General features: G+C 49.4%; 2 protein-coding genes across 2 annotated transcripts in view; one reads left to right on the top strand and one right to left on the bottom strand.

Moving 5' to 3' along the window:
• The window catches only part of dph1 (diphthamide biosynthesis 1), a 70,672-nt gene that overhangs the window by 773 nt on the left and 46,849 nt on the right, over nt 1-23,050 (top strand). The window lies entirely within an intron of this gene.
• Nucleotides 1-23,050, bottom strand: part of rtn4rl1b (reticulon 4 receptor-like 1b) — a 102,561-nt gene that overhangs the window by 53,907 nt on the left and 25,604 nt on the right. The window lies entirely within an intron of this gene.

Here is a 23,050-nt window from a genome sequence, read left to right as displayed (position 1 = left end):
TTCTCAGGACTGATTCAGGCAACCAAATAGTTTTCCTATTGTGGTGACTACAGCTGAACGCAGTGTTCAGGAGGTGATGAATGATAACAGAATATGTGTGTATCAGTATATAACAGCAGGGGCTCTATTACAGACCCTTGAGGTACTCCACTGATGACATCATCCCAGTTTGAGCATTCACTCTGTTTTCTAGCACTATGATACATTTCTGTCATTTGACATGTTCTTTATTGCAAGACATGCATTACCTTGGGTGAGAAACTTTATCGATAGCCTTCTGAAAAGCAGAATATGCTGTATCATACAGCTCTGTTTGTATCCTCTACTGCTGTTTCTTCTTGTTTTGTGCCAAGCAAGAATTGCTTTTTCGAAATCCCTGTTGACTACTCCCTAGAAGGACCTCTATCACAGAGGACAGTCACCACCCCGGGCATGAGCTCTTCACCCCACTGCCCTCAGGCAAGAGATATAAGAGCATACGGACACTTACCACTAGATTCTTCAATAGCTTCTATCCACAAGCAGTGAGACTGGCGAACACATTTAGCCATCCCCCTTGGACCACACCTACACCATCACCATCTACCTCATTGTAATTTATTAATTGTACGTCTCCAGTCATTGTTTACACGTCTGTATTGTTTACAGTCAAACTGTCTGCATGTTTACTTGCACATTGTCTATTGTTTGTTTGTACATTGTCTTGATGCACTGTTTGCACTTTGTTTTGTTTTTTACACTTGTTTTATAATCGAGAGACTTTCTGTAAGTAAGAATTCCATTGTACCAGTACCGGTTACATATGGCAATAAAGTTCAAGTTCAAGTTCAAGTTCAAGTTCAAGAATGCTTTCACCATACAGACGATCCTCTCGCTGACTTTTAATAAGAGTTCTCAGAAGACTTGCTGGGCTATAATTAGTTTCTAATTTTAATTCAATTATAAGGTTAGTCTCCCTTGCTGTAGATGGGCACTACTTTAGAGATTTGATGGGCGTTGTCTTGTCACGTGTGACTGTGGGAAGAGGTTTGTCTATGGCCTTTGAGTATCATCATGTTTCCTCAATTACAACTGGTAGCAAATCATCAAGCATTGGAAATGTGTTTATCTTAAGTGTTCCTAGTTACCTGTGACTCTTCTGCCTGTTGTATGCTGATACTGTTTAATACAGAGCAAAGTCTTTCCTCAGCCTTACTTGGTGAGCACCTGTGTGAAAAATTCCTTACAAAATACATCAGCCATTTTACTGTCGGTGTCTCCAAGCGCCCCATTTTTCTCTTTGAGACACTGCGATTCATCCTGTACCCTTCATAATACTGCAAAAAACATATTTATTTTAGCCTTCGTTGCGGTATTGCTTTCTGGATCTTTCTTGGCTTGATATCCTCTTTTACCGGTGCATGCAGCTCACTGAACTCATTTTCTTGAACTGTTGTTTTGCAGTCAAGTGCTGGCTTTCTTCATCTATCTTATTAAAACATTTGGGCCGCTGAAGAATTTGTTTTGCTACAAACTCTTGGGATGAACCTTTGCTGTGCCTCAGTTCAGATCTCTATGAACTGTTGCCTTTTATGCTGTACTGTGCTGCTCTTAAGATGTGCCTCATTCCTTGAGAGTCCATTAACCTGGAATTGGAAATTGGAATTGGAAATGATGCTGCTCAGGAGGAAGTGTAAGCAAGCTCACTCAGGTAACCAGTTAATGGGGCTGTGTTCAGTGTAGTGCCTTGGTCTTTGCTGTGCTTCACAGTGTCTCTGCCCATCTGCACACTGTGAAAGAGGTGAATTGTTGAACCCCTGCGCTGAGCTCTTGCCGGAGAGCCTGGGATGGGGATTATTTGTAGTTCGGAGGGATGGTGGACGGGCCCAGTCTGTTCAGCCCGTTGGGATTTCTTCCCAAGTGTCACAGGGGGGAGCGGTCGCTTGCAGTGTTGCAAGAAGTCTTGAAATATTAATTGTACCAGGAAGGCATAAATAAAGACTGCTACAGAAAAGAGTAAGATTTAAAAAAAAAAAACCCCAGCTGGAACAAAGCACGGTCTGCCACAGGAAAACAAAATCTAAAAACAAAATCGCTCAAACAGCCTGAGCCACTTTAAAGCCAGGACACTATTAATAGAAGCTCCCTCCCAGCAGTCTCCGTCTTCCTCTGCCTGGCAAGCACTTACTCCTCTAAATATTTCAGAGAGCTGGCGTTGGTACAGATGTGGGTATAGCGCAGTTCTGGGGAGGAGGCCCACGTGTGACCCCTGGCCGGGTGCTCAGTGGGTGTGGGGTGTGGGGACACTGCAGGGCTGGCTGAGATTTCTTGCTGGGGATGTCTTTCGGTGCAACAAGCTGAGCAAAACCTGCAGCTCATCAACAACTCAAACTCAATCCTGTTGACATCGCTTGAGTTTCAAGAAGCCTACTGAGAATTGCCTTGCTTTTACATTATCTTCGATTTTCATCTCAGATAGTATTATACGCTGTTGTCACCTCTCCCTCAAACACTGTGAGTGGTCTCATCTCTGCCTCGAATGCTGTGTCTGATCTTGCCCACGTGTCTCTCGCTCTGTGTCTCAGTTCTCGGCTATGTGTCTCAAGCACTGTGTGTCTAACACTGTGTCTGTTCTCGGCCGTGTGTCTCAAGCACTGTGTCTCTAACACTGTGTCTGTGTTCTTGGCTGTGTGTCTCTAACGCTGTGTTTCTGTTCTCGGCTATGTGTCACTAACACTGTGACTCTGTTCCTCGGCTGTGTGTCTCTAACACTGTGTCTCTAACGCTGTCTCTGTTCTCAGCTGTGTGTCTCTAACGCTGTCTCTGTTCTCAGCTGTGTGTCTCTAACCCTGTGTCTCTGTTCTCGGCTGTGTGTCTCTAACCCTGTGTCTCTGTTCTCGGCTGTGTGTCTCTAACGCTGTGTCTCTGTTCTCGCCTGTGTGTCTCTAACGCTGTGTCTCTGTTCTCGGCTGTGTGTCTCTAACGCTGTGTCTCTGTTCTCGGCTGTGTGTCTCTAACGCTGTGTCTCTGTTCTCGGCTGTGTGTCTCTAATGCTGTGTCTCTAACGCTGTGCCTCTGTTCTCGGCTGTGTGTCTCTAACGCTGTGCCTCTGTTCTCGGCTGTGTGTCTCTAACGCTATGTCTAAGGGGGCAGACGCTGGGGACACCTTGAATGTCTTGTTCCTGGCGTGCCCCAGTGCTGCGTGGGACGGGTCGCTAGTTAAACTGCACAGGGGCGACGGGACCATCCTAACAAGGCAGAGATCAGATCGGCAGGTAATTTCCTGCCAGGCTCTGCAAGAGGGAGTGAGATACGGCTCCTAATATTAATCACGGAATTCATTTAACATACAAGTTAAGGGGGATCTTCAACAGGGTGGATTCTAGTCACTTAGCAACGGCAACCCTCGTGAGCTCACTCAAACTTAGCGTGCATGGTTTCCTAATTTTTCCCTGCCTTGTTTGCGGATTTAGCACGCTCATGTCCCTTGTCACCCCACCTCACACCCCGAGACGGGCCTTTGACACGCACACAAACAGCAGTGGCTAGCTGGAAGTTCCCGTATGTCCCCCATAAGCAAATGAAGGATGCGGGGATCTTCTCAACGAGCCGACAACAGTCTTTTTCTTGCACACTTGTAAGAGGCTCGGACAGCCTGGTTAGGCGACAGTGCCGCCCTGGTGCCCTGCAGAGAGCTGCACCAGGGCAGCAGTCTCTTGGCTCAGGAAGGATCGGAGTCGGACTCGCGTGCTCCGAATGGGACCTGTGATAGCTGTCGGACTCTGGCTGCGTGTTCTGCACGCTCATAGGATGGCCGGGATCCTGAAGGCGCCGAGAGAGAACCTGCCGGCAAAGTGTTTGTGTGGAGCAGGGTGTGCCGAAGAGCTGGGCCTCCGGAGGCGAAGGAGTTAAAGTAAAACGGCTCAGGAAGAAAATTAGCTCTGAGTCAACCGCCTCAAGTGAAGTGAGACATCAGCTGCAGGCTGGGAAACGGACAGATTGTGGTGTCAGGAAAAGCCCTGCACATCAGCGATTGTCTGAGAGGGTCAATTTGATGTGGCAGTGGCTCAGAGGATATCGTGGTCTAACCGTATCAATGACATATCATACTCCACCCTCACATGTCCAGCTGTGGGAGTGTAGGGACAGCGTATTTGCGCCCTGCCGTAACTGGAGTGTCCTTTTGTTCCAGTTTCAGGGTCCAGAGGTGTTCAAGACACTGGCCTGGTGGCTCTGTGCACAGCTTAACTGGGCTGCAGGCGGCTCGTGTGTATTAATAGAATGTTCGGGTTTGCTTTGTCTTTTTTTAACACATTCCGGCAAAAAAGAGCAGCTGCCAGGCTCTGCGGGTCTTTAGACTCAATGAGCTAATTTCATGTTTGATCAAACCTGGCCCCAGTCACAATTGACTTGGAAAGAAAGGGCCTCTGTTGAATAAAGAGGTGCCTGGGTGCTGAGAGGAGTTCTGCATGTGCGAGGCACCTTTGAAACGGCTTGCAAGCGTAGAGGAGCAGTGGACTCTCACTGGACCCCGACAGAAAGAGAAGTCTCTATGAAAGGAGTCACTCTGTTGTAAGTGTCTCTCCTTGAGGAGGGCCAGGCAGATGGAGTCCTGGAGGATTAGCATACTGAATCCTGCCCTGGAGCTTTCCTGTGAACGTGCTGTCTGTGTCGGGGCACTGTGTGCCCAGGGTGCAGTGCAGGAGGTGCTGCATTACTGCTACAGAGATTCAGGGTGCTGTGGCTTATTGAACACACTGCCGGGGCCGGTGATGTCAAAGGCGCTGGTGGAGTGAGGGCACGGTGCATTGTGGGTGTCTGTCAGTGCAGGCTGGGGCGTCAGTGGCGCAGTATTTTCCGGGGTGCTGGCGCAGTATGTTTGGGGGTGCTGGCCCAGGGTCTCTGGCTGCGTGGGGTGGGAGAGGGCGGTATTGGCAGGCCGGCCAAATCCCTGTGTTAGCGGATTTCTACCCTTGGCCGCAGCAAGGCCTGACGATGGCAGGCCTCTGTCCTGCTCCGGTATCGCTCAGCTGACAGGCAGGAGGAGGAGAGGTGCTCAGTTATCACTGAGGCTCCGCACAGTGGCCAGGGGCCTGAGGGTGGCCAGCCAGCACCCAGTCCCAGCTGCCAGCGGGGCGCCGCTCCCCTTCAAAGCAGCAGAGGAGTTTGGCATTCGTTAATTAAAAGAAAGCAGAGTTTCAAAGAGCAAAACCAAACGGATACATTGAAAGTGTTTTTTAAGCGTGTCTTTTTGGTTTTTAAAGTCGAGAGGAGCAGTCTGAATTTTCATCGAACCGTGATGGATAGCTTGTTTACCAACAGGCAGAGCGCCGCGCTGTCTGCTGTGTGCTGTGAGGCTCTGCGTGGACTGATTCTCTCCTTGAGAAAGGGGAGGCAAGACAAATTTGTTTGCAAGGGTTCCTGCTGTGCTTTAAGGCAAACAGACCAGAACAAAGAGAGCATGCACGCGTTATTAAAATGATTTCAATAGGAAAGGATAAGGAAATTGTTTGGCTGTGTTTCAGTAATATCCTACAACAACACTGACAGTGTAGTAGAGCGTTAGGACGATAACATTGCTCTGCAAAATGCACAGCAGCCCACTGTTTGCTGAGTGATGGGCTTCACTCGGGACGGTTCTAAACTCCCTATCACGACCAGCTCTGAAGATCTTCACCCGTGGCGGCTGTGATTCCCTGCTGTCGGAGCGCACTCCGCTTTTGTTTCAGATTCAAATCCCGGATCCTCCCGTCCGCGGGAAAAAAAAAGCAACAATGAAATTAAACTGCATTGTGCAATTAAGGGCTCTTAACATATCAATTTGCAATATCATTCAGTGATCAATTGCACGTTAGGGGGAGATAAGGGAGAGGCGTTCCCCTCGCTTGTCGCTAATTACAGACGAGTGTGAGCAGAATCCCAACCGGAGTGGAGAGGCGCAGACACGCTGCTACTGCTGGGGGACTCGGGCCTCTTTCTTGCACGTTGATGACAGCCAGTTGGACCATATTGGCCCCTGGCTTCCATGGTGCACAGCTTGCAGTCCAGAGCAGCAGTCAGGAGGAAGCACAGGGGCACAGCAGCTCAACACGCAGGCTGTGCTATCTACAACCTCGCTGTCGAGAGGCGTGATGTTCTCTCGAGCGCCAGCGGAGCGCTGGCTCTGTGGCTCAGGATCTGCACCTGTGGCTGGGAGGTTGCCGGTTCAAATCCCACGGCCGGCAGAGGAATCCTACTCCGTTGGGCCCCTGAGCAAGGCCCTTCACCCAAGCTGCTCCAGGGGTGCCATATAAATGGCTGACCCTGCGCTCTGACCCCCAGCTTCTCTCCCTGTCTGTGTGTCTCATGGAGAGCAAGCTGGGGTATGCGAAAAGACAAATTCCTAATACAAGAAATTGTAAAGGGTTAATAAAGTGATGTTATTATTATTATCATGTTCTCTGAGGCTTATATGTCTAAAAAGCAAAAAAAAACCCAAACTGATCCCAGGAATGGACGGGTTCCGCTTTTCTTTCAGTCATAAAGGTCCGAATAAAGGTGGGAGCTGCGGTGTTGGTCGGGGCTCAGCATATGAACTGAGAAGCATGTCAGAATCCCACCAACACCCTGCTGTCCTGTTTAGTTTGTGTGTGCAGTGACTGCGTGAGAAATGGCTTCACGATCAGTTTCCGTAGTTGACCCGAGACTTGGTCATAATCAGGGCCTAAGTGTTTGTGTTTTGCAGCGCCTCAGCAGCTTCCAATTCAGATCTCGTTAATGGCAAACATAATAATATAAGTTGTTGTTGTATTGTGTAAAATTACAGTACTAGCAGATCAGTGTCTTATTTTTATGATTGTATGTGTATTACTCAGTTGCTAAGCTGTAACAAATATACCATCCAATATAACTTGGCATTAAGAAGGGAATTTTTATGTTTTCCTTCCTGAATTGCAATCTGCAGAGGAGTTTGCACGCTGCCCTGATGAGGGCCTCATCACATCTCAGACATGGAAATAATCCGTTCTGTTTCAAGAGCTTTCAAAAGGCTAAATTAAATTTCCTAATGATCAGTAGCTGGAGCGGAGAGGCTGGCTTCTGCAGAGTGCGGCTGTGGAGTGGAGAGGAGCAGCTGGAGGGAGGGAGCTCCTCACAGGTCATGCGGTATCCGAGAGCTGGCAGCTGTGTGCTGGTGTGCAACTCTAATGTTTTTAATAGCTGTGAGACTGAACCAAGCTGGTGTTGTAGAGTACCGCTGCTTGACAGCAGGGTGCAGGGTTATCTCTGCATGGTCTGTTTTCCTTGTCCCATTGGGGAAAACTCTGGGCAAACTGCCTGAGCTGCAGTAAATTAACTAGATGCAAACTCTGGCCAAAGCGAATGGGCTGACCCCTGTGCATTTCATTGCATATGCAGTAAGACTTACACTAACGAAGGGGAACTGAAATGTCTGAATATACAGTACGTGGCTTTTGCCTGCTGTCGGAACTCTAGCGTGACCCTTGCAGGGCCTAGAAAAATGGGATCTCGGTTTTTAGTTTAGCTAGAAGGCAGCCAATGGGAGGCACTGGGTTTCGCAGCCCGTCTACGAGATTCAGGCATGCGCCAAGTGGATATGGACACTGAGAGCCCGCTGCACCAACAGCAGAGCTAGGGTGGCAGGGGGAGGACAGGGGTGACTTGTGTTCAGCACACAGCCACAGGGGGCGCTGTTGCGTGACAAGTTCAGGTCAGGCTGATCCTTGGTAACTGCACTCGGGGGGTGTGGTCGCAGTTGGCTGATACCCACCCTTATTCGAGTGAAAAGTGTCCAGACTACAGGGATCAACCTGCACTCTGGAAGAGTACTGTCCTACTGGAATGCTAGTTTTCGATCCTCCTAGGCTGACTTTTGGCTGCGTTACACGAGTTTGCTAACGAGTGCAATACAATGAAGAAATGAACAGATGACGCTTTCTGAGCAAGGCCCCTCCCTGCTTTCTGAAAGAAGCCATAGAACAGAACACCCCTGACTCTACAGCTGGCAGTTCGCAGGTGTTGCTCATCTCTGACGGTGCTGGAATGGCTCTGTTTTTGTGGGATTTTAAGCCTAGATGGGTGTGGCTCCCTGTGCCAAGCGACTGCACCCGGGAGGAGGGGGCTGGGGACTTGATCGGGCAGGGTCGCGGTGCGGCACGGCCACAGGGTCTCTCCAGGAGAGCTGGGTGCTGGGCCGCTGGTGGGGGTGTCCTTACAGCAAGGCGCAAGGTAAGAGATAAGCGTGTCATTATGTTTCCGGCAAGGATACATTCACACCATTGTGGGGGCTGCGCTACATGTGTCCCTTCCACTACAGTGAGCTCTTTAATTATTTAGTCGAAGCGATTCAAAATCAGCGGGGGTCATTGCGGTTCTCTCAAAGGCCCAAGGGATAAGGTCTACTGGCGGGGAGGCCTGAACGCCGGAGGGGGCAGTGTGTTCTCTGTGTGGCCGGAGAGTGATGGACGCAGTGGGCGGCTCTCACTGGCGCTGCGTAATCCGTAGCTGTGCCAGGCGATGGCCCCGGCAAGCTCTCTGGCACTACGGGCATCAGCACGATCGGTATCCGTATTCACCTAAAATGAACCCCGTGGTCCCGTCCCTGACTCCCAGATCGCCACACCTGTTTTTGCACCTGTGGGTCGTTCTAGCCCGAGGCTTAGATGATCAGTGATATTTACTGCCCCTGCTCCCTGCAGAAGGATGGCGGAGTCCAGAGAAGCCAACCTGATACTGAGGGCAGTCTGCCAGGCCAACTGGTGCACAGTGCAAATGCCTAATGCTTTCTGGGACGCGAATCCCAATTCCGGCACCACGATCCAGCTCCGGGTTGTCCAACCCGCCCTTGTGCCCCGATGGTGGCCAGGAGATCGAGCGGCTCTGACGTGCTCGGGAAGAGCTGCCTGCCTCTCTGCGCTATCCTGGGAGTTTAGCCACGGAAACATAATTAAGTGCAGCGCTCTCCTGCATGTGTGTTTGCACAAGCCAGCGTCTGGCAAGCAACAGCTTCGACCTGCATCTCGGGGGCCACCCGCTTCAAGTAGTACTGGGACCACCTCCGACAGCAGGAAAGCTCCAGGACATAATTAAAAGCCAAGAGCAGGCACACCTTACCCGGATCGGAGCCTAAATTGTCAGCTTCTGTCAATAATGCACAGTGGCTGAGCAGTACAGCGTAGCGTGTTTCTGACCTCCACGCTGATCCAACAGCGGTCCTGTCAGTTTCGAATCCTTGATTCTGCTACACATGTAGGTGTGTGGGCCCCCGGATTTCTTCTGTGCTGCCGCGTGATGCTTTGAGTTGTTCTGCTCTGAATTGTTGGGTCAGTAAATGGACACTTTGAATGAAAGAAGGCAGACCAAGCTGCCTGGCACAGTACAACAGCAACGACCCCTCGATCAGACAAAATGCAAAAATCCCTCCCCCGAGCACAGTTTCGTCAGCCCTCGTGCCTGACGTTGAAAAGTCCTGCCGCCCTGCCTGTCTTCTTGCATAAGTGTTTATTTAGTCTTCAGTCTTCAGTCGAAGACAAAAGTCGAAGAGTCAAAGACAGAAGACAGTATAACTGCAGTCCAAATCATGTTCTCACACAACATGGATAGACACAAAATAACAGAGCTGTAAAATGATACATTTGATATATTTGTTTCAGCAAAAATACCTTGCGAAAAATATATAATGTATATCTAAAAGTATCACGGCTTGACAAATATATCGTGGGTCGGCAAACATGGATAAAAACTTCTAATTAGATGTTAAAATAGGAGTCAATAATTAAGGAGTTTATTTCCATGTTAATAAAAGTGTAAAACCAGGCTTACGCAGATCAAGACTGAAGAGTCTCCGTGCCAAGCCAAAACTCAGTTTATACAGTTACATAATAGGAAGGCAAAAGCTGCATGGATTTTAAGTCAATTACTTGGAAGTACAAGTGGATAGGTGTAACTAGGAGCATACGGATATCAATCATTGTGCAAATGTCACTTGATAAACACACTGCGAGAACTGTACCTTTTAGAAAGCTGGTATAAGTGAGAACAATTTGCACTGTATTAATAACATGCAATCAATCATCAGCAGAGCTCAGCGACTAGAAGCTTATGACAAAACCCCACTGGTGAAGTCGAGCTTCTTAAGAATTTATAAATACAAATTGCAACTGCTAATGTGAAGTTTTACTCCGAGACCTGGGAGACCACGGTAAAAAGACAAATTATAGGAGCGCTCTAAAAAGCTCCCACACAAGGCTGTGTTGAGTGAAGACACAATGAAGACTGCTGTCATCTATAGCCCTCCAGAGTTAGACAGCTGTGTGGGTGCCTGGGCTTCCTTTGTGTAAGGATCTTATCTCTTTCCTGGGCAGCTCCCTGCCGGACAAACACAGTGTCCAGCTATTGGATCAACAGGAAAACTATCCCGACCCGGGGCTCCTGAGGGCTGTTTCAGGTGACTGGAGACTGGCTGGCTCCCTGTGTTAGGAATTAGTATTGAGGACCCTGTGCAGAAAACCCGGGCGATCTCCAGAGGCGTAGTCGATAGAACAATCCGAGGTCCGAAAGCCGAAGGAAGACAAGCCGGCGCAAAAGTACAAAACCAGAAGCCGAGCCGGAAACCGTGAGGAAGCCAAGAGTCGAAACCAGGACGAGAATCAAAGTACCAAAACCAGGAGACGCAGTCGAAAAACAAGCCAGGATCAGGAAACCCAAAACCATGTCGTAAATCATAGCGAGAATCAAGGTAGCTCTAGCCAGGAAGAACCCCTAATACTGAGCCCAGGAGAGAGTGTGAAGCTGCATTCAATAGGCAGGGGTAAATGGGCTAACTGGGAACCGTGCTGGAATGCGAGGTGGAACGACGAGTCTGTAACACCCTGTGTGTGCTTTGCTGTTTTGTCGAGAAGCGCTGTGCAAATATTTTGCCAATCCTCTCCACTGCCGGGCACAGGTGGTTATAGGCAAGCGGTCTTTGGGTGTCTTCTCTCTGTGCTTCCTGGGATATAAAAGAGGCCCTATCGGATGGCCCTTCCTGCTTATTTCCTTCTTTTTCTTCTGCAACGGTTCCCCCCCCCACCCCCCCCAACCCAATGGAAAGCTCCATCCTGCTGAAAGGCCCGAAAAATTCAAAATTAAATTGGGATTGCGGTGCCGGAGCGAGGACGGCTGGGGACATGTTCAAATCCAAATTTAAGCAAACAGTAATTAGGAGAGCACCCCGAGCACAAAACTGTATAAAGGAGGAAAGCAGACACTTCAGATTAGAGGACTGACGTCACGCCAGGGTGGCTACAGGCGAGCTGGTGCTGCAGTTTCATTCCTCTGCAGCGACAGGAGAGAGTGTGGAGGTATCTGAGCGGGGTCTTTAAGCATGACATCTCCAGGGAATGACATTAAGCTGCAACCTATTGCTACTGAAGCCTCTTCCCTGCAGTTAGACGTCACCCCCTAAGCCATCCAATAATCCCCCTGGAATTTTCCACCCAGTGCCATGTAGTTACTGGTTACTAATGCTGTATAACCTGGAGTGCCATTACAGGAATTATCCCAGGTCAGGCTTTCAGTCCGGGGGAGCTGATGGTGGGCTGAGCATTTGCCATAAAGAGACCATTTTCATTCGCAGAGGTTTCCTGTCCCCATCTCTGCACTGAGATTGAGATGTCCACATGTTCCGGGACCGCAGGTGACAAAGGAGATGCATAGTGCTTTAGGACTGCAACTAAAGGACTATCTGAAAACAACGTTTGAGAATTTAAACATAGCCCAGGCTGCTGCTGGCTCCCCGTGAGTGTGAGTGTGAGTGTGAGTGTGAGTGTGAGTGTGAGTGTGAGTGTGAGTGTGAGTGTGAGTGTGAGTGTGAGTGTGAGTGTGAGTGTGAGTGTGAGTGTGAGTGTGTCCTGGCCTGCAGACCTCATGCAGATCCAGGCTCCTGGAGGACAGGGGACTGCACTGTTGGCGGTATGGAGGTCGTTATTGAAGCAAGCTCGTTAGCAGTGACAGGAAGCTCTCCCGATGCACGCTGCCATCAAAACACAGCCACTGCCGTTAAGTCCTTCACCTTTCATGAGTGCCTCATTTGAAATTTAAAAAGGCGCCGGGGGGGGGCGATGGGGGTTGGGGGGAGGGCTGGGCGGAGCTCCTGGAGATGGGACAGAGGGAGAGGGTGTGCTGGCTGCATCTACACACACACACACACACACACACACACACACACACACACACACACACACACACACACACACACACACACAGAGTCAGCGGCAAGCTGCAGCCCTGCCCTCTCAACATGCTCTGTGTTCTCCGAGCTGTCGAACTGCAAAGGCTTTTATTAACTCGCACTCTTAAAACCTCTTCAGCTTTTTTCGTTCTTTTTTTATGGCTTGTTTTTTTTTTCCCCCTCCAACTCCCCAGCGATACTCCGGCAAAAGCGAAGCAATATACTACAGGCGCGTTTCCCTCTCAGCTCAATTGCCTTCCCTCTCGCTCCCTCTTCCTCTGTTCCTCTGTGCCAGAGTCCTCTCTCTGCCAGTTTTCTCCTTTCTCCTCTCCCTCCTGCTCGCCGTCTCTGTGTCCTCCCTCTCTCGATTCTGGATGGCCCAGCGTCCTGCTCACTTCCCCTTTGGAAACCACATCGAGGACAGCGTGATGCCCCCATTGGGTCCCTGAACCGGAATTTAACCTGCGCTCCAAGCGGAGCTCGGCCAACAGCCCCCTCTCGGTAGGCGAATGCAGCCCGCAGCCTGGTCAGTCTGAAGCTCTCCTGAGGAGAACCATCGCTTCCAATGTGCTGCCGCCAGGCCAGCGTGACCCAGTTACAGAGCACGGCTCTTTAAATCAATGCATCAGCTTGCAGGCTCTCCTGTTCACAGCATCCCTGTCAGCCATCCCTTGGCAGAGCAGTTCCATCATGACTCCGCTTGGTGCAGCGTACACAGGCCCACAGTAGTGGGTTACGCAGGGCCTGACATGCACGCTTAAGGAGGAGTTAACCGTGGGGACGGGAGCCACTGTGCTTTCTGGGGGGGTGCTCATTCTAATCCGGCAGGGATCCTACCTGCTGTCGTTATTATTCCGCTGGCGTCTGTTTCTGACATTGCAAGAAGGCCTTCATCTCCTTGCACCAGCAATCTAATACCCTGTGTCCCTATTATGTGAACGAAAGCAGTTTGCAGAATAAATCAGGAAAGAACAGAAACACTCCGCTACCAGCCATTATAAAGGTGAATGTTGCGTTTTATCAATTTCAAGATCCATTACGGTCTATTGAAATCCCTTCCTGTTTCTTACCGCTAACATTGTTCACATAAACAATCGCTTAGTGGCACTTGAAACATTTATTCATGTTTATCTTTCCGTTTCAGCCATCCATAACAGTCAGGCTGGCAGGTAACGCAGTCTGAACGTACACAAATGCACACGTATAGTATGTATCACAGTATATCATGGTGAAGTGCACAGCTATGTTAGAGTATAGATTATATGATCTATGGTACATTAGCTGTCCAATTCTATCCATCTTTTATGTACAGGAAATTATTCATGTGTTTTCCATTAGAGGCCGACTCTGACACATTACAGCACTGCTGCTCTGAGTAAGTGCACGATGGCAGTGTATTTTTTGTACTTGTAGAAAACCATCTGTCATGAGTCAAGTAGATAGCAAGGAAAGGTGGATTTATAAAGTTAAAAGTTTTTCAGGTTGTTTATAAGCCTGTGGCTGTGTACCAGGGCATGTGTCTTGCAAAATGGGCCAACTTGCCCCTTGTCAGCCCTCTAACTCCCCTCCCTGACTGTAGACTGTAGACATCACTGCAGCAACCTTCCTGTGCATCAGCACAGACACCACTACAGCCGATCTCCCTGTGCCCCAACACAGACACCACTACAGCCGATCTCCCTGTGCCCCAACACAGACACCACTACAGCCGATCTCCCTGTGTATCGACACAGACACCACTACAGCCGATCTCCCTGTGTATCGACACAGACACCACTACAGCCGATCTCCCTGTGCAACGGCACAGACACCACTATAGCTGATCTCCATGTGCACCAGCACAGACACCCAGCCTGGCTTTGAGCCCTCACCTATGACCCCAGTCACACCTCTAATCTCTGGCTCTCTGTGCAGAAGTTTTCTTCTCCTGCAGAACCCCAGAAGAGAACTCAAGTGCTCCTCCAGTCTTTAACCTCTGTGACACAGATCAGCTCACACATCATGTCACAGGCTGGATGTTTAAACCTGACCCCTGCACTCCATAGGGAATTGTATTTCTGCTGTGAACATCTCCCTGCAGAGGTCCAGATGCCCTCACGCAATCACGCAAGCCTCCCTCTGCCTTCTGCGTGTGCGTTACTCTGGGTGCCAGAATGATCACCATGCATTACTACAGTTTCTTCAACCTTCAGTGTTCTGCTGCAGTAGAACTTGTTTTAATCAGGTTTCACTAAAAGCCTGTGGAAAACTGCATTAGCACTTCGAATCTAAGCACGGTGATACAGTAAGTTCCCATTAGCTTATTACTTGTGCAGAAATTGGGAAGGCTTCGCAGTAAGGCATCTCATTAACACCTGTGCGCAAAGCTGCTCATTCACTCTGATTAGCCTTGCCTGCATCCCTTTGTTCTGCACCGTGCCTGCCTGCGTGGAAGACGGATACTGAAGTGTTCGTTAACCTGGCTGCTGTCCTGCTGCGGACTGCGAGTGCAGTGATTGATTGTCTGAAGTCGGGGACTAACCTTTGGAAGGACAGCTAGCACACAGAACTCTGCACTGCTTCAGCTGGGCCCTGCAGGGAGATCTCTGAGGGTGGTGCCACGTGTGTACTGTACATACTGTTGAGAATGGCTACCTAGGAGTCTGTGTGCACATGCGTGTTGCCAGAGAGCCCTGTGGGCATGGAGCCCAGGACAGGGACTCTGAGCTGCTGCACAGGTACCAGCTGTGCCTGGCTCTGGCACGTTATTTACTGCAGGCTTCCTGGTTTCTCTGCACGCTGTCTGTAAGTGGGTCAGCTTTCCTCTTGTTGCCTGTACTTTGGGAATACAGACAAGGAGAGGGCTGGATCCTCCGTTTCACACCGAGCGCCGTCTCTCGGAACGAGCAGGCTGGCACAGCCCGGCGAGCCGTGATGCTCAGATGCAGACACCTCCAGCTTTATTAGCAGGGTCTTCTGGTAAACTGCACTCATCAGCCCACACCAAGTCACAGTCAGCCACGTGCTGAAGACCCCCGTTGAGCTTCTCGCACGGCTGTTTATGGTAGAATGTGTTCTCTGTTTTTATACGAGCTTCAGCACACGCTGTTACAGGGTAACAGTGGCTCTTCATCGGGGGAGCCTGTTCTTTCTGAGCGCGTTAAGCCACGGGTCTGGGCCTACAAGTTACTGGCCCTGACAATACCGGCCCGCGGGTCTGTGGACCAGCTCTCGCCCTCCAATCCTCGGCTCTGGCCTCCGTCCAGCGAGCCCCCACCTCAAGCTTACAGCGCACCTCGGCCAGCGTAACGAGCCGTCTCCCTGCTCGTCCTGCTCTGTCAGGAAGTGCCAGCAAGGTGGTGCCACATTTTGAAACGAGCAAAAAAAAGGCCACTCAGACAAATTGACCTCCTCTTTAAAAATACATCTCCATGTCAGTTGTGTCAGGTGCTTGGCGCCTGCCTTTCCCCCGTGCAAGCTCGTGCACGCCTCGCACTACCTGTTCTGGGCTTGCCACAGAGATTGCCATGGATTAGTCTAGGACATTTGCTGCCTACCTCTCCTGCAGGCTTGTAATGTCTTTGAGTGAATCTCTTGTGTGTGCGTGTCTTAATTCCCGATACTGCGCAGGTTTTAAGCTCTGCTACGGCAGTCTGGAACTTGGTAACGGCGCCGGCTCAACTCTGAGCTCGGTCTGAAGCAGGCGGGGGCTTGTTCTCATTCCACGTGGGTCACGTGCCAGAAGGCGGGTGGAAAACACAGAGCCGGCGCTTTTCTCACAGGTGAAGCCCTCCTTGCACCCAGCCCGATGCTGGAGAGGAACAGCCTGGAACACCCTGCTTCTGAAAGAGCTCTCGAGCGACCGAGCAGCATGACAGCAGACTTTCAGACTAATCGCTTCGCTGTCCAAAACAAATAAACCGTAGCTCGCTGACGTTGAGCGCACATCAGAGCAAACGCACTGGTTGCTCAGTTACAGCTTGGAGGAAGAAAACAACTGCTGTTTTCCCCATTTTCTCCAAATTACATCCAGGAATAAATGCCACACCGCTTTGTGGGACCCATTTAGCCTACCCCCCAGTCAGCACAATCCCTCAAATTGCCTGGGTAGCTGCATGCTGGGCTCCCTCCCTTCTGTTTCTGTGATTCTTTCATTTACAATCCGTCCAGCACCAGTCTCTCACTGAGAACATCACATGTCCATGTTGCCCTTCCCCTATGCCTATACCAAAGCAAATGCTCAGACCCAGAAATGAATGCTTGAACTTCTGATAGTCACATACAGGGGAGGTTAAGTCTGGACATACTGTACTGGCAAACTACCCCCTTCCTTCTGCAGGCCTCTCTCAGTTCGAAGCCGAGCCTATAAGGTAAGACATGGGCAGCCCACACGTGGCAGTCACACTTAATCTAAGAGCACAGCACCCACAGCTGTTCCTTATTCAGTATTAACAATTGGTCCTGTTGCACAAGGAGACCATCCCTCTGCCGGAGACACTTTTCCTAAGCTACCACTGTCCTCGGGGTTCAGTCTGATGGAAACGGCAGCGCTGCTCTCTGACTGCAATATTTATGCAGCGCTGCAATTCTCTTATCAACCACCAGTATCCATGCAGTCAAACTACATAAAAAGTGAATAAAGAGGAACAGTAAAGTTAACTGGGAAGCTGCTGTAAGGCATGATTGTTATTCTCAAACTCAGTGCACTGCTATGGAGAGACCATGGTGGTAGCACACAGGTTTAGTATGGTAAAGCTCATGAGGACTAACAGCATTGAAGGTCCCAAAAATCGCCTTATAGGAACAGAATTATAACCCTATGGTTCCAAATGAAAATATTCCCTGAGGCTGCCTGTCACCGAGCAAAACATCCTCCATGCCTTAGCAACTTTAGCAGGCTGGTTGTCTGTGACTGAGAAATAGGACTGCGCTTTCTCGGCAATGCAGAGAGGCAGTGTGAACTAGGTCAGGTTTGTACTGGCTGTCTTCCATCCCTTCCCTAAATTATGTACTGCAGTACAGTTTCTTTTCAGTGCATTGCCATATTTAACGAGTATAATTAAGCACGTCATGTCAAGACCCTGATTAACAGCAATAGAGCTGTACAAGAAATTCTAAGATTTCACCTAAAGAGGACCAACATAATTAGCCTCTTCATTATCAGGGCGTTCACAACTTAAATGATGGTGTCACCGAAGTGTAAAAATGATAATACAGTTTGCTTGCAAATACAAGGTTTGCACACTTTTTAACTGCACACTTCAGCACCACGGACAGCACCCAAACTACAGCTCCAGTGGACCAGCACCACGGCACTTGTGAGCATTACAGCTGTGCTCTATAAGGGCTGGATGGGTAACTGTTGTGTAGAAGAGAAATCAGGATTAAGAAAATCCTCAACTCCTGTCAGATGAAGGACAGCATGATTTAATTCTGCCCATAATAATGGGAATGATCATATTCATCTGGACTCAACTGAGACTGTAATACTAAAGCGATATATTTGAACCTGATTGTGTAGTAAAATATATGAGTGTGATAAATTTTCATGGCCTAGACATAAAAATCCACTTTTCAGGAAACTTGGTCTGAGTTTTTTTCTTATTTATGGCCATCCACCTTGTTTCGATGTTCCCAATGCAACACTGTGCAAAGCCAAAGGAACCACAGTACATAACAATTTCAATGTTGGAATGCAGAGTCTGTCCCAACACAACTCTAAAGCTTACAGATTTCTTCCCTCTCTGAAAAATGTTGTATATTTCCTCTTTATTATTATTTGCAGTATTATACTTGACCTGTGCACAAAGGTTGGCGTACGAGGTGATGCAATAAACATCCCTTTGTTGAATTTTCCTTTAATATGCAGTAATTCCCTTCCACGGGCATTTTTATGACTGTGCTTTGCGAAAATGGGTACAGACAGTGCAATCTCTCAGCTACGCTGTCTGCAGTCGGCTTGTGCGCCACTTCTGCGAACGGGGTAATAAAAATATTTTTCCAACAACGTTAAAACATTTCAGACGGCCACATTAGCAGCTCTACAGAGCGGGCAGGCAGTCTGCGGTCTGCCGGGTCAGAATAATGTTTCTTGATCCATTACTCAAGTAGCCCCTTCCACTCAGTTGCAATGAGGCTAAGAAAATGCACATTTTTAATGGGCCGAAGAGCCACTGAAGGACCTCTTGGTTTCTGTAATATCTCTGCGAGATTAATCCCGTTCTTCTCGTCTTTAATGAACGCAACTGGCTTGCAACACCACTTCCACATCACTAAATGAGATGGCGCCGATGATAACAATGGGGTTTGGGTCCATCCCTATCTGGGATTGGGTGGCACCTTTAATACAGAGTACTGAGGTGTCTGGTATACTCAGTGCCTCCAGTACGGCAGTTTGACACATTCGATATCTTAGTGGCATGTTTGCTTCATGCCCCATTTTTCTCAGAATTGTCCTCATCTAGATTAATATGCGCACGTCCCTGTCACAACCCGAGGAGAGCCAACAGCCCCTGTGCTTCTGAGCTCAACACGATGGCAGCAACGCAGACAGTGCTGTGTTCCTCAGCACACATGCTGCATGCAGCCAGCCACTGCACTCACCTCTCCCAGCATGCATGTTAAAAATGCCAGCTTGCAGCTGGCTCAGGAGCTGGAGGTGAGTACAAGTACAGAGGGGATTTTGAAGGATCTTAGCGTCTGGGATGCTGACATGGTAGCTCAGCTCATATTCCTCCTGTCTTCTGCTTGAGATCAATCTCTACTCAGGTTTCGGATACAGCACCATGTGGTCTCAGGCCCTGGGTTCTGTGCTGAGATTTACTTTCTTTTTTTTGTGATCATTTTTGTATTCTGCAGGCAGCCAACTACTGTACTTCCTTTGTGTTCGTAAACCTCTTTATGATAATAACAGAATCTCGGACATCTCTCCTCCAGGAAGCAAGGCTTTAAGTATTTAAGTGCTTTTTGAAATGTGAGGCTATCAGCTCAGTTTTCCTTCCCACACTTGTCCGGGCACATGCAGCACATTAAATTAAGGAAAAGTTATCCTGAGCTTGATTCGTACTTGATTTGAGGACAATACCAAGCAAAGGCACAGGATAATCCCAACTGTATTGTCAGCAGCCATATCACTCTGCAACTCACAACTGGCAGCCCACTGAAGCTCAGCAGGTGTGAGCCTGGTCAGTACCTGGATGGGAGACCTCCTGGGAAAAACTAAGGTTGCTGCTGGAAGAGGTGTTAGTGGGGCCAGCAGGGGGCGCTCACTCTGCGGTCCATATTGGTCTTGATGCCCCAGTATAGTGATAGGGACACTATACTGTAAAAACAGGCGCTGTCCTTCAGATGAGACGTAAAACCGAGGTCCTGACTCTCTTTGGTCATTAAAAATCCCACGGTGTTTCTTGAAAAGAGTAGGAGTGTAACCCCGGTGTCCTGGCCAAATTTCCCCCCTGGCCCATACCAATCATGGCCTCCTAATAATCCCATCTCTGAACTGGCTTCATCACTCTGCTCTCCTCCCCACTGAGAGCTGGTGTGTGAGAAGAGTACTGGTGCATCATCCAGGTGGGGCTACAGACTGGTGGTTGTGGAGGAGGGAATCCCCATTACCTGTAAAGCTCTTTGAGTGGAGTGTCCAGAAAAAGCGCTATATAAGTGTGAGCGATTATTATTATTGTGTGCTACAGGTCAAGCCCATTATGCTGCCATTATTTCCTATCGGAGCAGGAGAGCAAGGCAGGGCTTTATTCTTGGAGAACTGCTGCTTGTTCAGAAGGTGAGAGGCTAAGCTCTGTGCGTGAGCATTATCAAAGGGTCCCTGCCTATCTTGGCTTAAGCACTTTTGTAATAAGCTTTCAGTTAGCTGATAAACTCTTGGTGGCATACAAGATTTCATAACATCTGAATTTGATCAGATAGCCTGTGAACCCTGATGGGAGTCTTCTTCCCTGCAGGAGGCTCTTCCATCACTGGGCTTCTGGGAGCTGAAGCTCAGCCTCACTGTTATGATTTTCTCTTCAAGTTCATTGTTTCTTAATGAAGGGACAGGAATCTATGGATAGATCACAAATGACAGTGCAATTTCCTTTTATACATTACACACACACTGTACCCACATTTTCACATCGTGCCACATATGGCAGACCGGCACACACACAGAGGAGGAATCACAGCTGCGCACAGTGATTGAGATTGTGGAAGTGGCGTGCCGGTTTTGCAGTGCTGTTCAGGATTCACCACGCCTGTGCCGTGCTGTACTGTGCTGCTCAGTGCTTTACCACGATCACTGCTGTCTGCTTCTGCCATTCTACCGTGGCTTAGCTCTGTGAAATTTTGTAAGGGATTGTTGAAAGGCAGATCATCACAGGCAGAGCAGCCCGACAGCGCGCTGCTGTTATTCACTTGAGGGGCAGCTGGTCTTGAACTTTGGGGCTCCCGGTGGGCAGCGGGGTGGCAGACGAGATTGGCGGCGCTCTGCCCTCTGTGCCGTGGCACACCTGCGAGCCCGGAGCAGTGTAATAGCATCTGAGCTTCGGGGGGATTATTATAGGCAGGATGCAGGATGTTGACCCCTGTCCCAGCCTCCGAAGAATTGGAAAGTAATTACACTGGCTAAGTGGTAATGGAAAATCTGAGTCACGCGCTGAGTCACGGTGTGCTGAAATCTGAGTCCATTTCCATTAAATAGAGCCTGTCTTTGTCGTGCAGCCGGGCCTGCTGTACTGTAATGCCACGGTGATGGGAGAAAGGTTTTTTATTTTGTTTGCTTTTTATTTTCTTTGAGAATTTGTCACCGTTTTTTTTTTAATTATTTAATCAAATCCCCAGAGGAAAGTGCTTTTCTGTGGGTCACAACGACTGAGCCAGTCTTCAAAATCATCCAGAAATGTACCTTCAGTCTTTTTATTTTCCTGTTCTCTTTTCTTTATCCACTGAGACATTGTAAGGGTACTATTGCAGGCAACTTCGCAGGCCCCTGACCTATTAACATGGTGAGCATTAGGGTTACAGTACTGTATCTCCAGGGCACAACACCAAGTGCAAAGCAGAGCCCACTCACACACAGCAGCATCTGGTAGCTTGGCCTGATGTCATTGTGCAGGGCCTGCCACAGACGCGCATGCAGAAGGGCGAGATTTATATATCCTAGGGGTGTAGGATGTATTGTGGGCTATTCGGAGAATTGCATTTGATGGGGCTCATTTTAAATCACCGGAGCTCTGGACTGGGTAAAAGATGTGTATATTCTCTAACATTTCCAGACTGATCTGCTGTCAGCGCTTTCTTAGAACAAGTCTTAGGGCTTCGATGAGTTACATGGTCCATTTATCAGAGCCGAGCCTCAGACGGTGATCACACAGGAAGTACTGATAGATGTGACTACAGAAGACACAGCGGTCACCTGCGTTACAGCCCCGGGTCCACCTATGTTCCGACATCGTCATCTGCCGTTAATTTGACATGTTAAAGCTGGGGGACAACCTGGCCGCGCACTCAAAGGTTTCAAGCTTTTAGAGGTTCAGAACTCCGGAGAGTTGGCAAACCCCCGGTGTCTTGTCAATCTCTGTGCATCCAGATTCCTGAAAAGCAAAGTCTGTGTCACGGCACCGAGGGACCCAACCCGCTGGGGTCACATTGTACCTGACGGAAACCGGATGCCCAGGCAGGTTGAGAGACACGGACATCAATTTGAGCACAAAAACAGTGGAGCTCTCTTAACGGCGGGGCTGTCTCTTCACTCGGAATAAACAAGAAATCACTACCCGCTCGCGTCACTTGGCAGAGAAAAAGGAATATTGACGCATCCGAGTTACTCTCTGGGAGGGAGCCATATTGATCCGAAACACTTCGATAACCCGCCGAATCTCACCAAAAACCTTCGCGGGTGCCGGGAGGGAGAGAAGGGGACAGACTTCTCTCCCGACCCCAGGGAGCGGGGAACGCGTCCGAAACACCGTGCGCTGAAACAGGAGAGGACCCATCAGAAACTGCTGAGATCGTCTTTTAGGCTCTAACGAGCTCTTGCCAAACGAGCGAGCGGGAGTTCAGCCAGCCAGCCCTCCTCCTCCTCCTCCTCCTCCCTGACCTCTCCTCCGCTCTCTCAACACAGATGGGCTTTCCACGCCTCGGCGCTCATGGAGGCTGGATTGCTGCCACCCTGTGTGCCCCGAGCCCACGTTGGCAAGCTCTTCGGAAGGCTCGCGCTGCTCGGACCCCACGGGCGCCGGATTTTCACTTCCTTTTTTCGTGCTGTGGCTCGAACAGACTGCTGTCCTCCGCAGCTCTCAGCACCCCGAAAGAGAGGAGGCTTTGGGGGTTCATGACGTTGGAACCAAGTTTGGAAACAGCTCAGATTCCACTCCACAAATGTGCACAGGCATACGCTCAGCCCAGTAGTACAGGAAACATACAAAGGAATACACTGTGCAGAGCTCTCACATGGATCTTTGGGCTTCATATACAGTTTGACGTGTTACTTTCATGCTCTCATACCATTTGGCAATTAAGGGCTGTGGAATATTGTTCCCAATATCCTGGGGCAATCCCCACCATTCCCCCTAACCTTTGGATTGTTTGGGATTCTGGAATGGCCACCTGCACGGTCCCACCCTCAATGCATGATCCCATGCGATCTGCAGATGGGGTTTTCCTTCTTGAGGCAGGTCTGCCTACACTTATACAGGCCTGGTGCTGGTGCTGCTCTCGCACGATTAAATTATTGATCAGATAGCTGGTCACTTTGGGCCATACCAAGACTGCACAGAATTAGGTTCAATTTCATATTTCCTTAAAAGACAGTATTCTGCACCTGCTTTGAGTTCTACGCCTGCTCTGCTCTCTTTTTTTAATCTGATTTCCAGCCTGATTTCCAGACAGGAT

This window comes from Lepisosteus platostomus, chromosome 22 (genome assembly GCF_059453375.1).
Source record: "Lepisosteus platostomus isolate fLepPlt1 chromosome 22, fLepPlt1.hap1, whole genome shotgun sequence".
In the NCBI taxonomy this organism is placed as follows: domain Eukaryota; kingdom Metazoa; phylum Chordata; class Actinopteri; order Semionotiformes; family Lepisosteidae; genus Lepisosteus; species Lepisosteus platostomus.
Note: the sequence above shows the minus strand (reverse complement) of the source record. Positions and strands in the feature narration are given on the sequence as shown.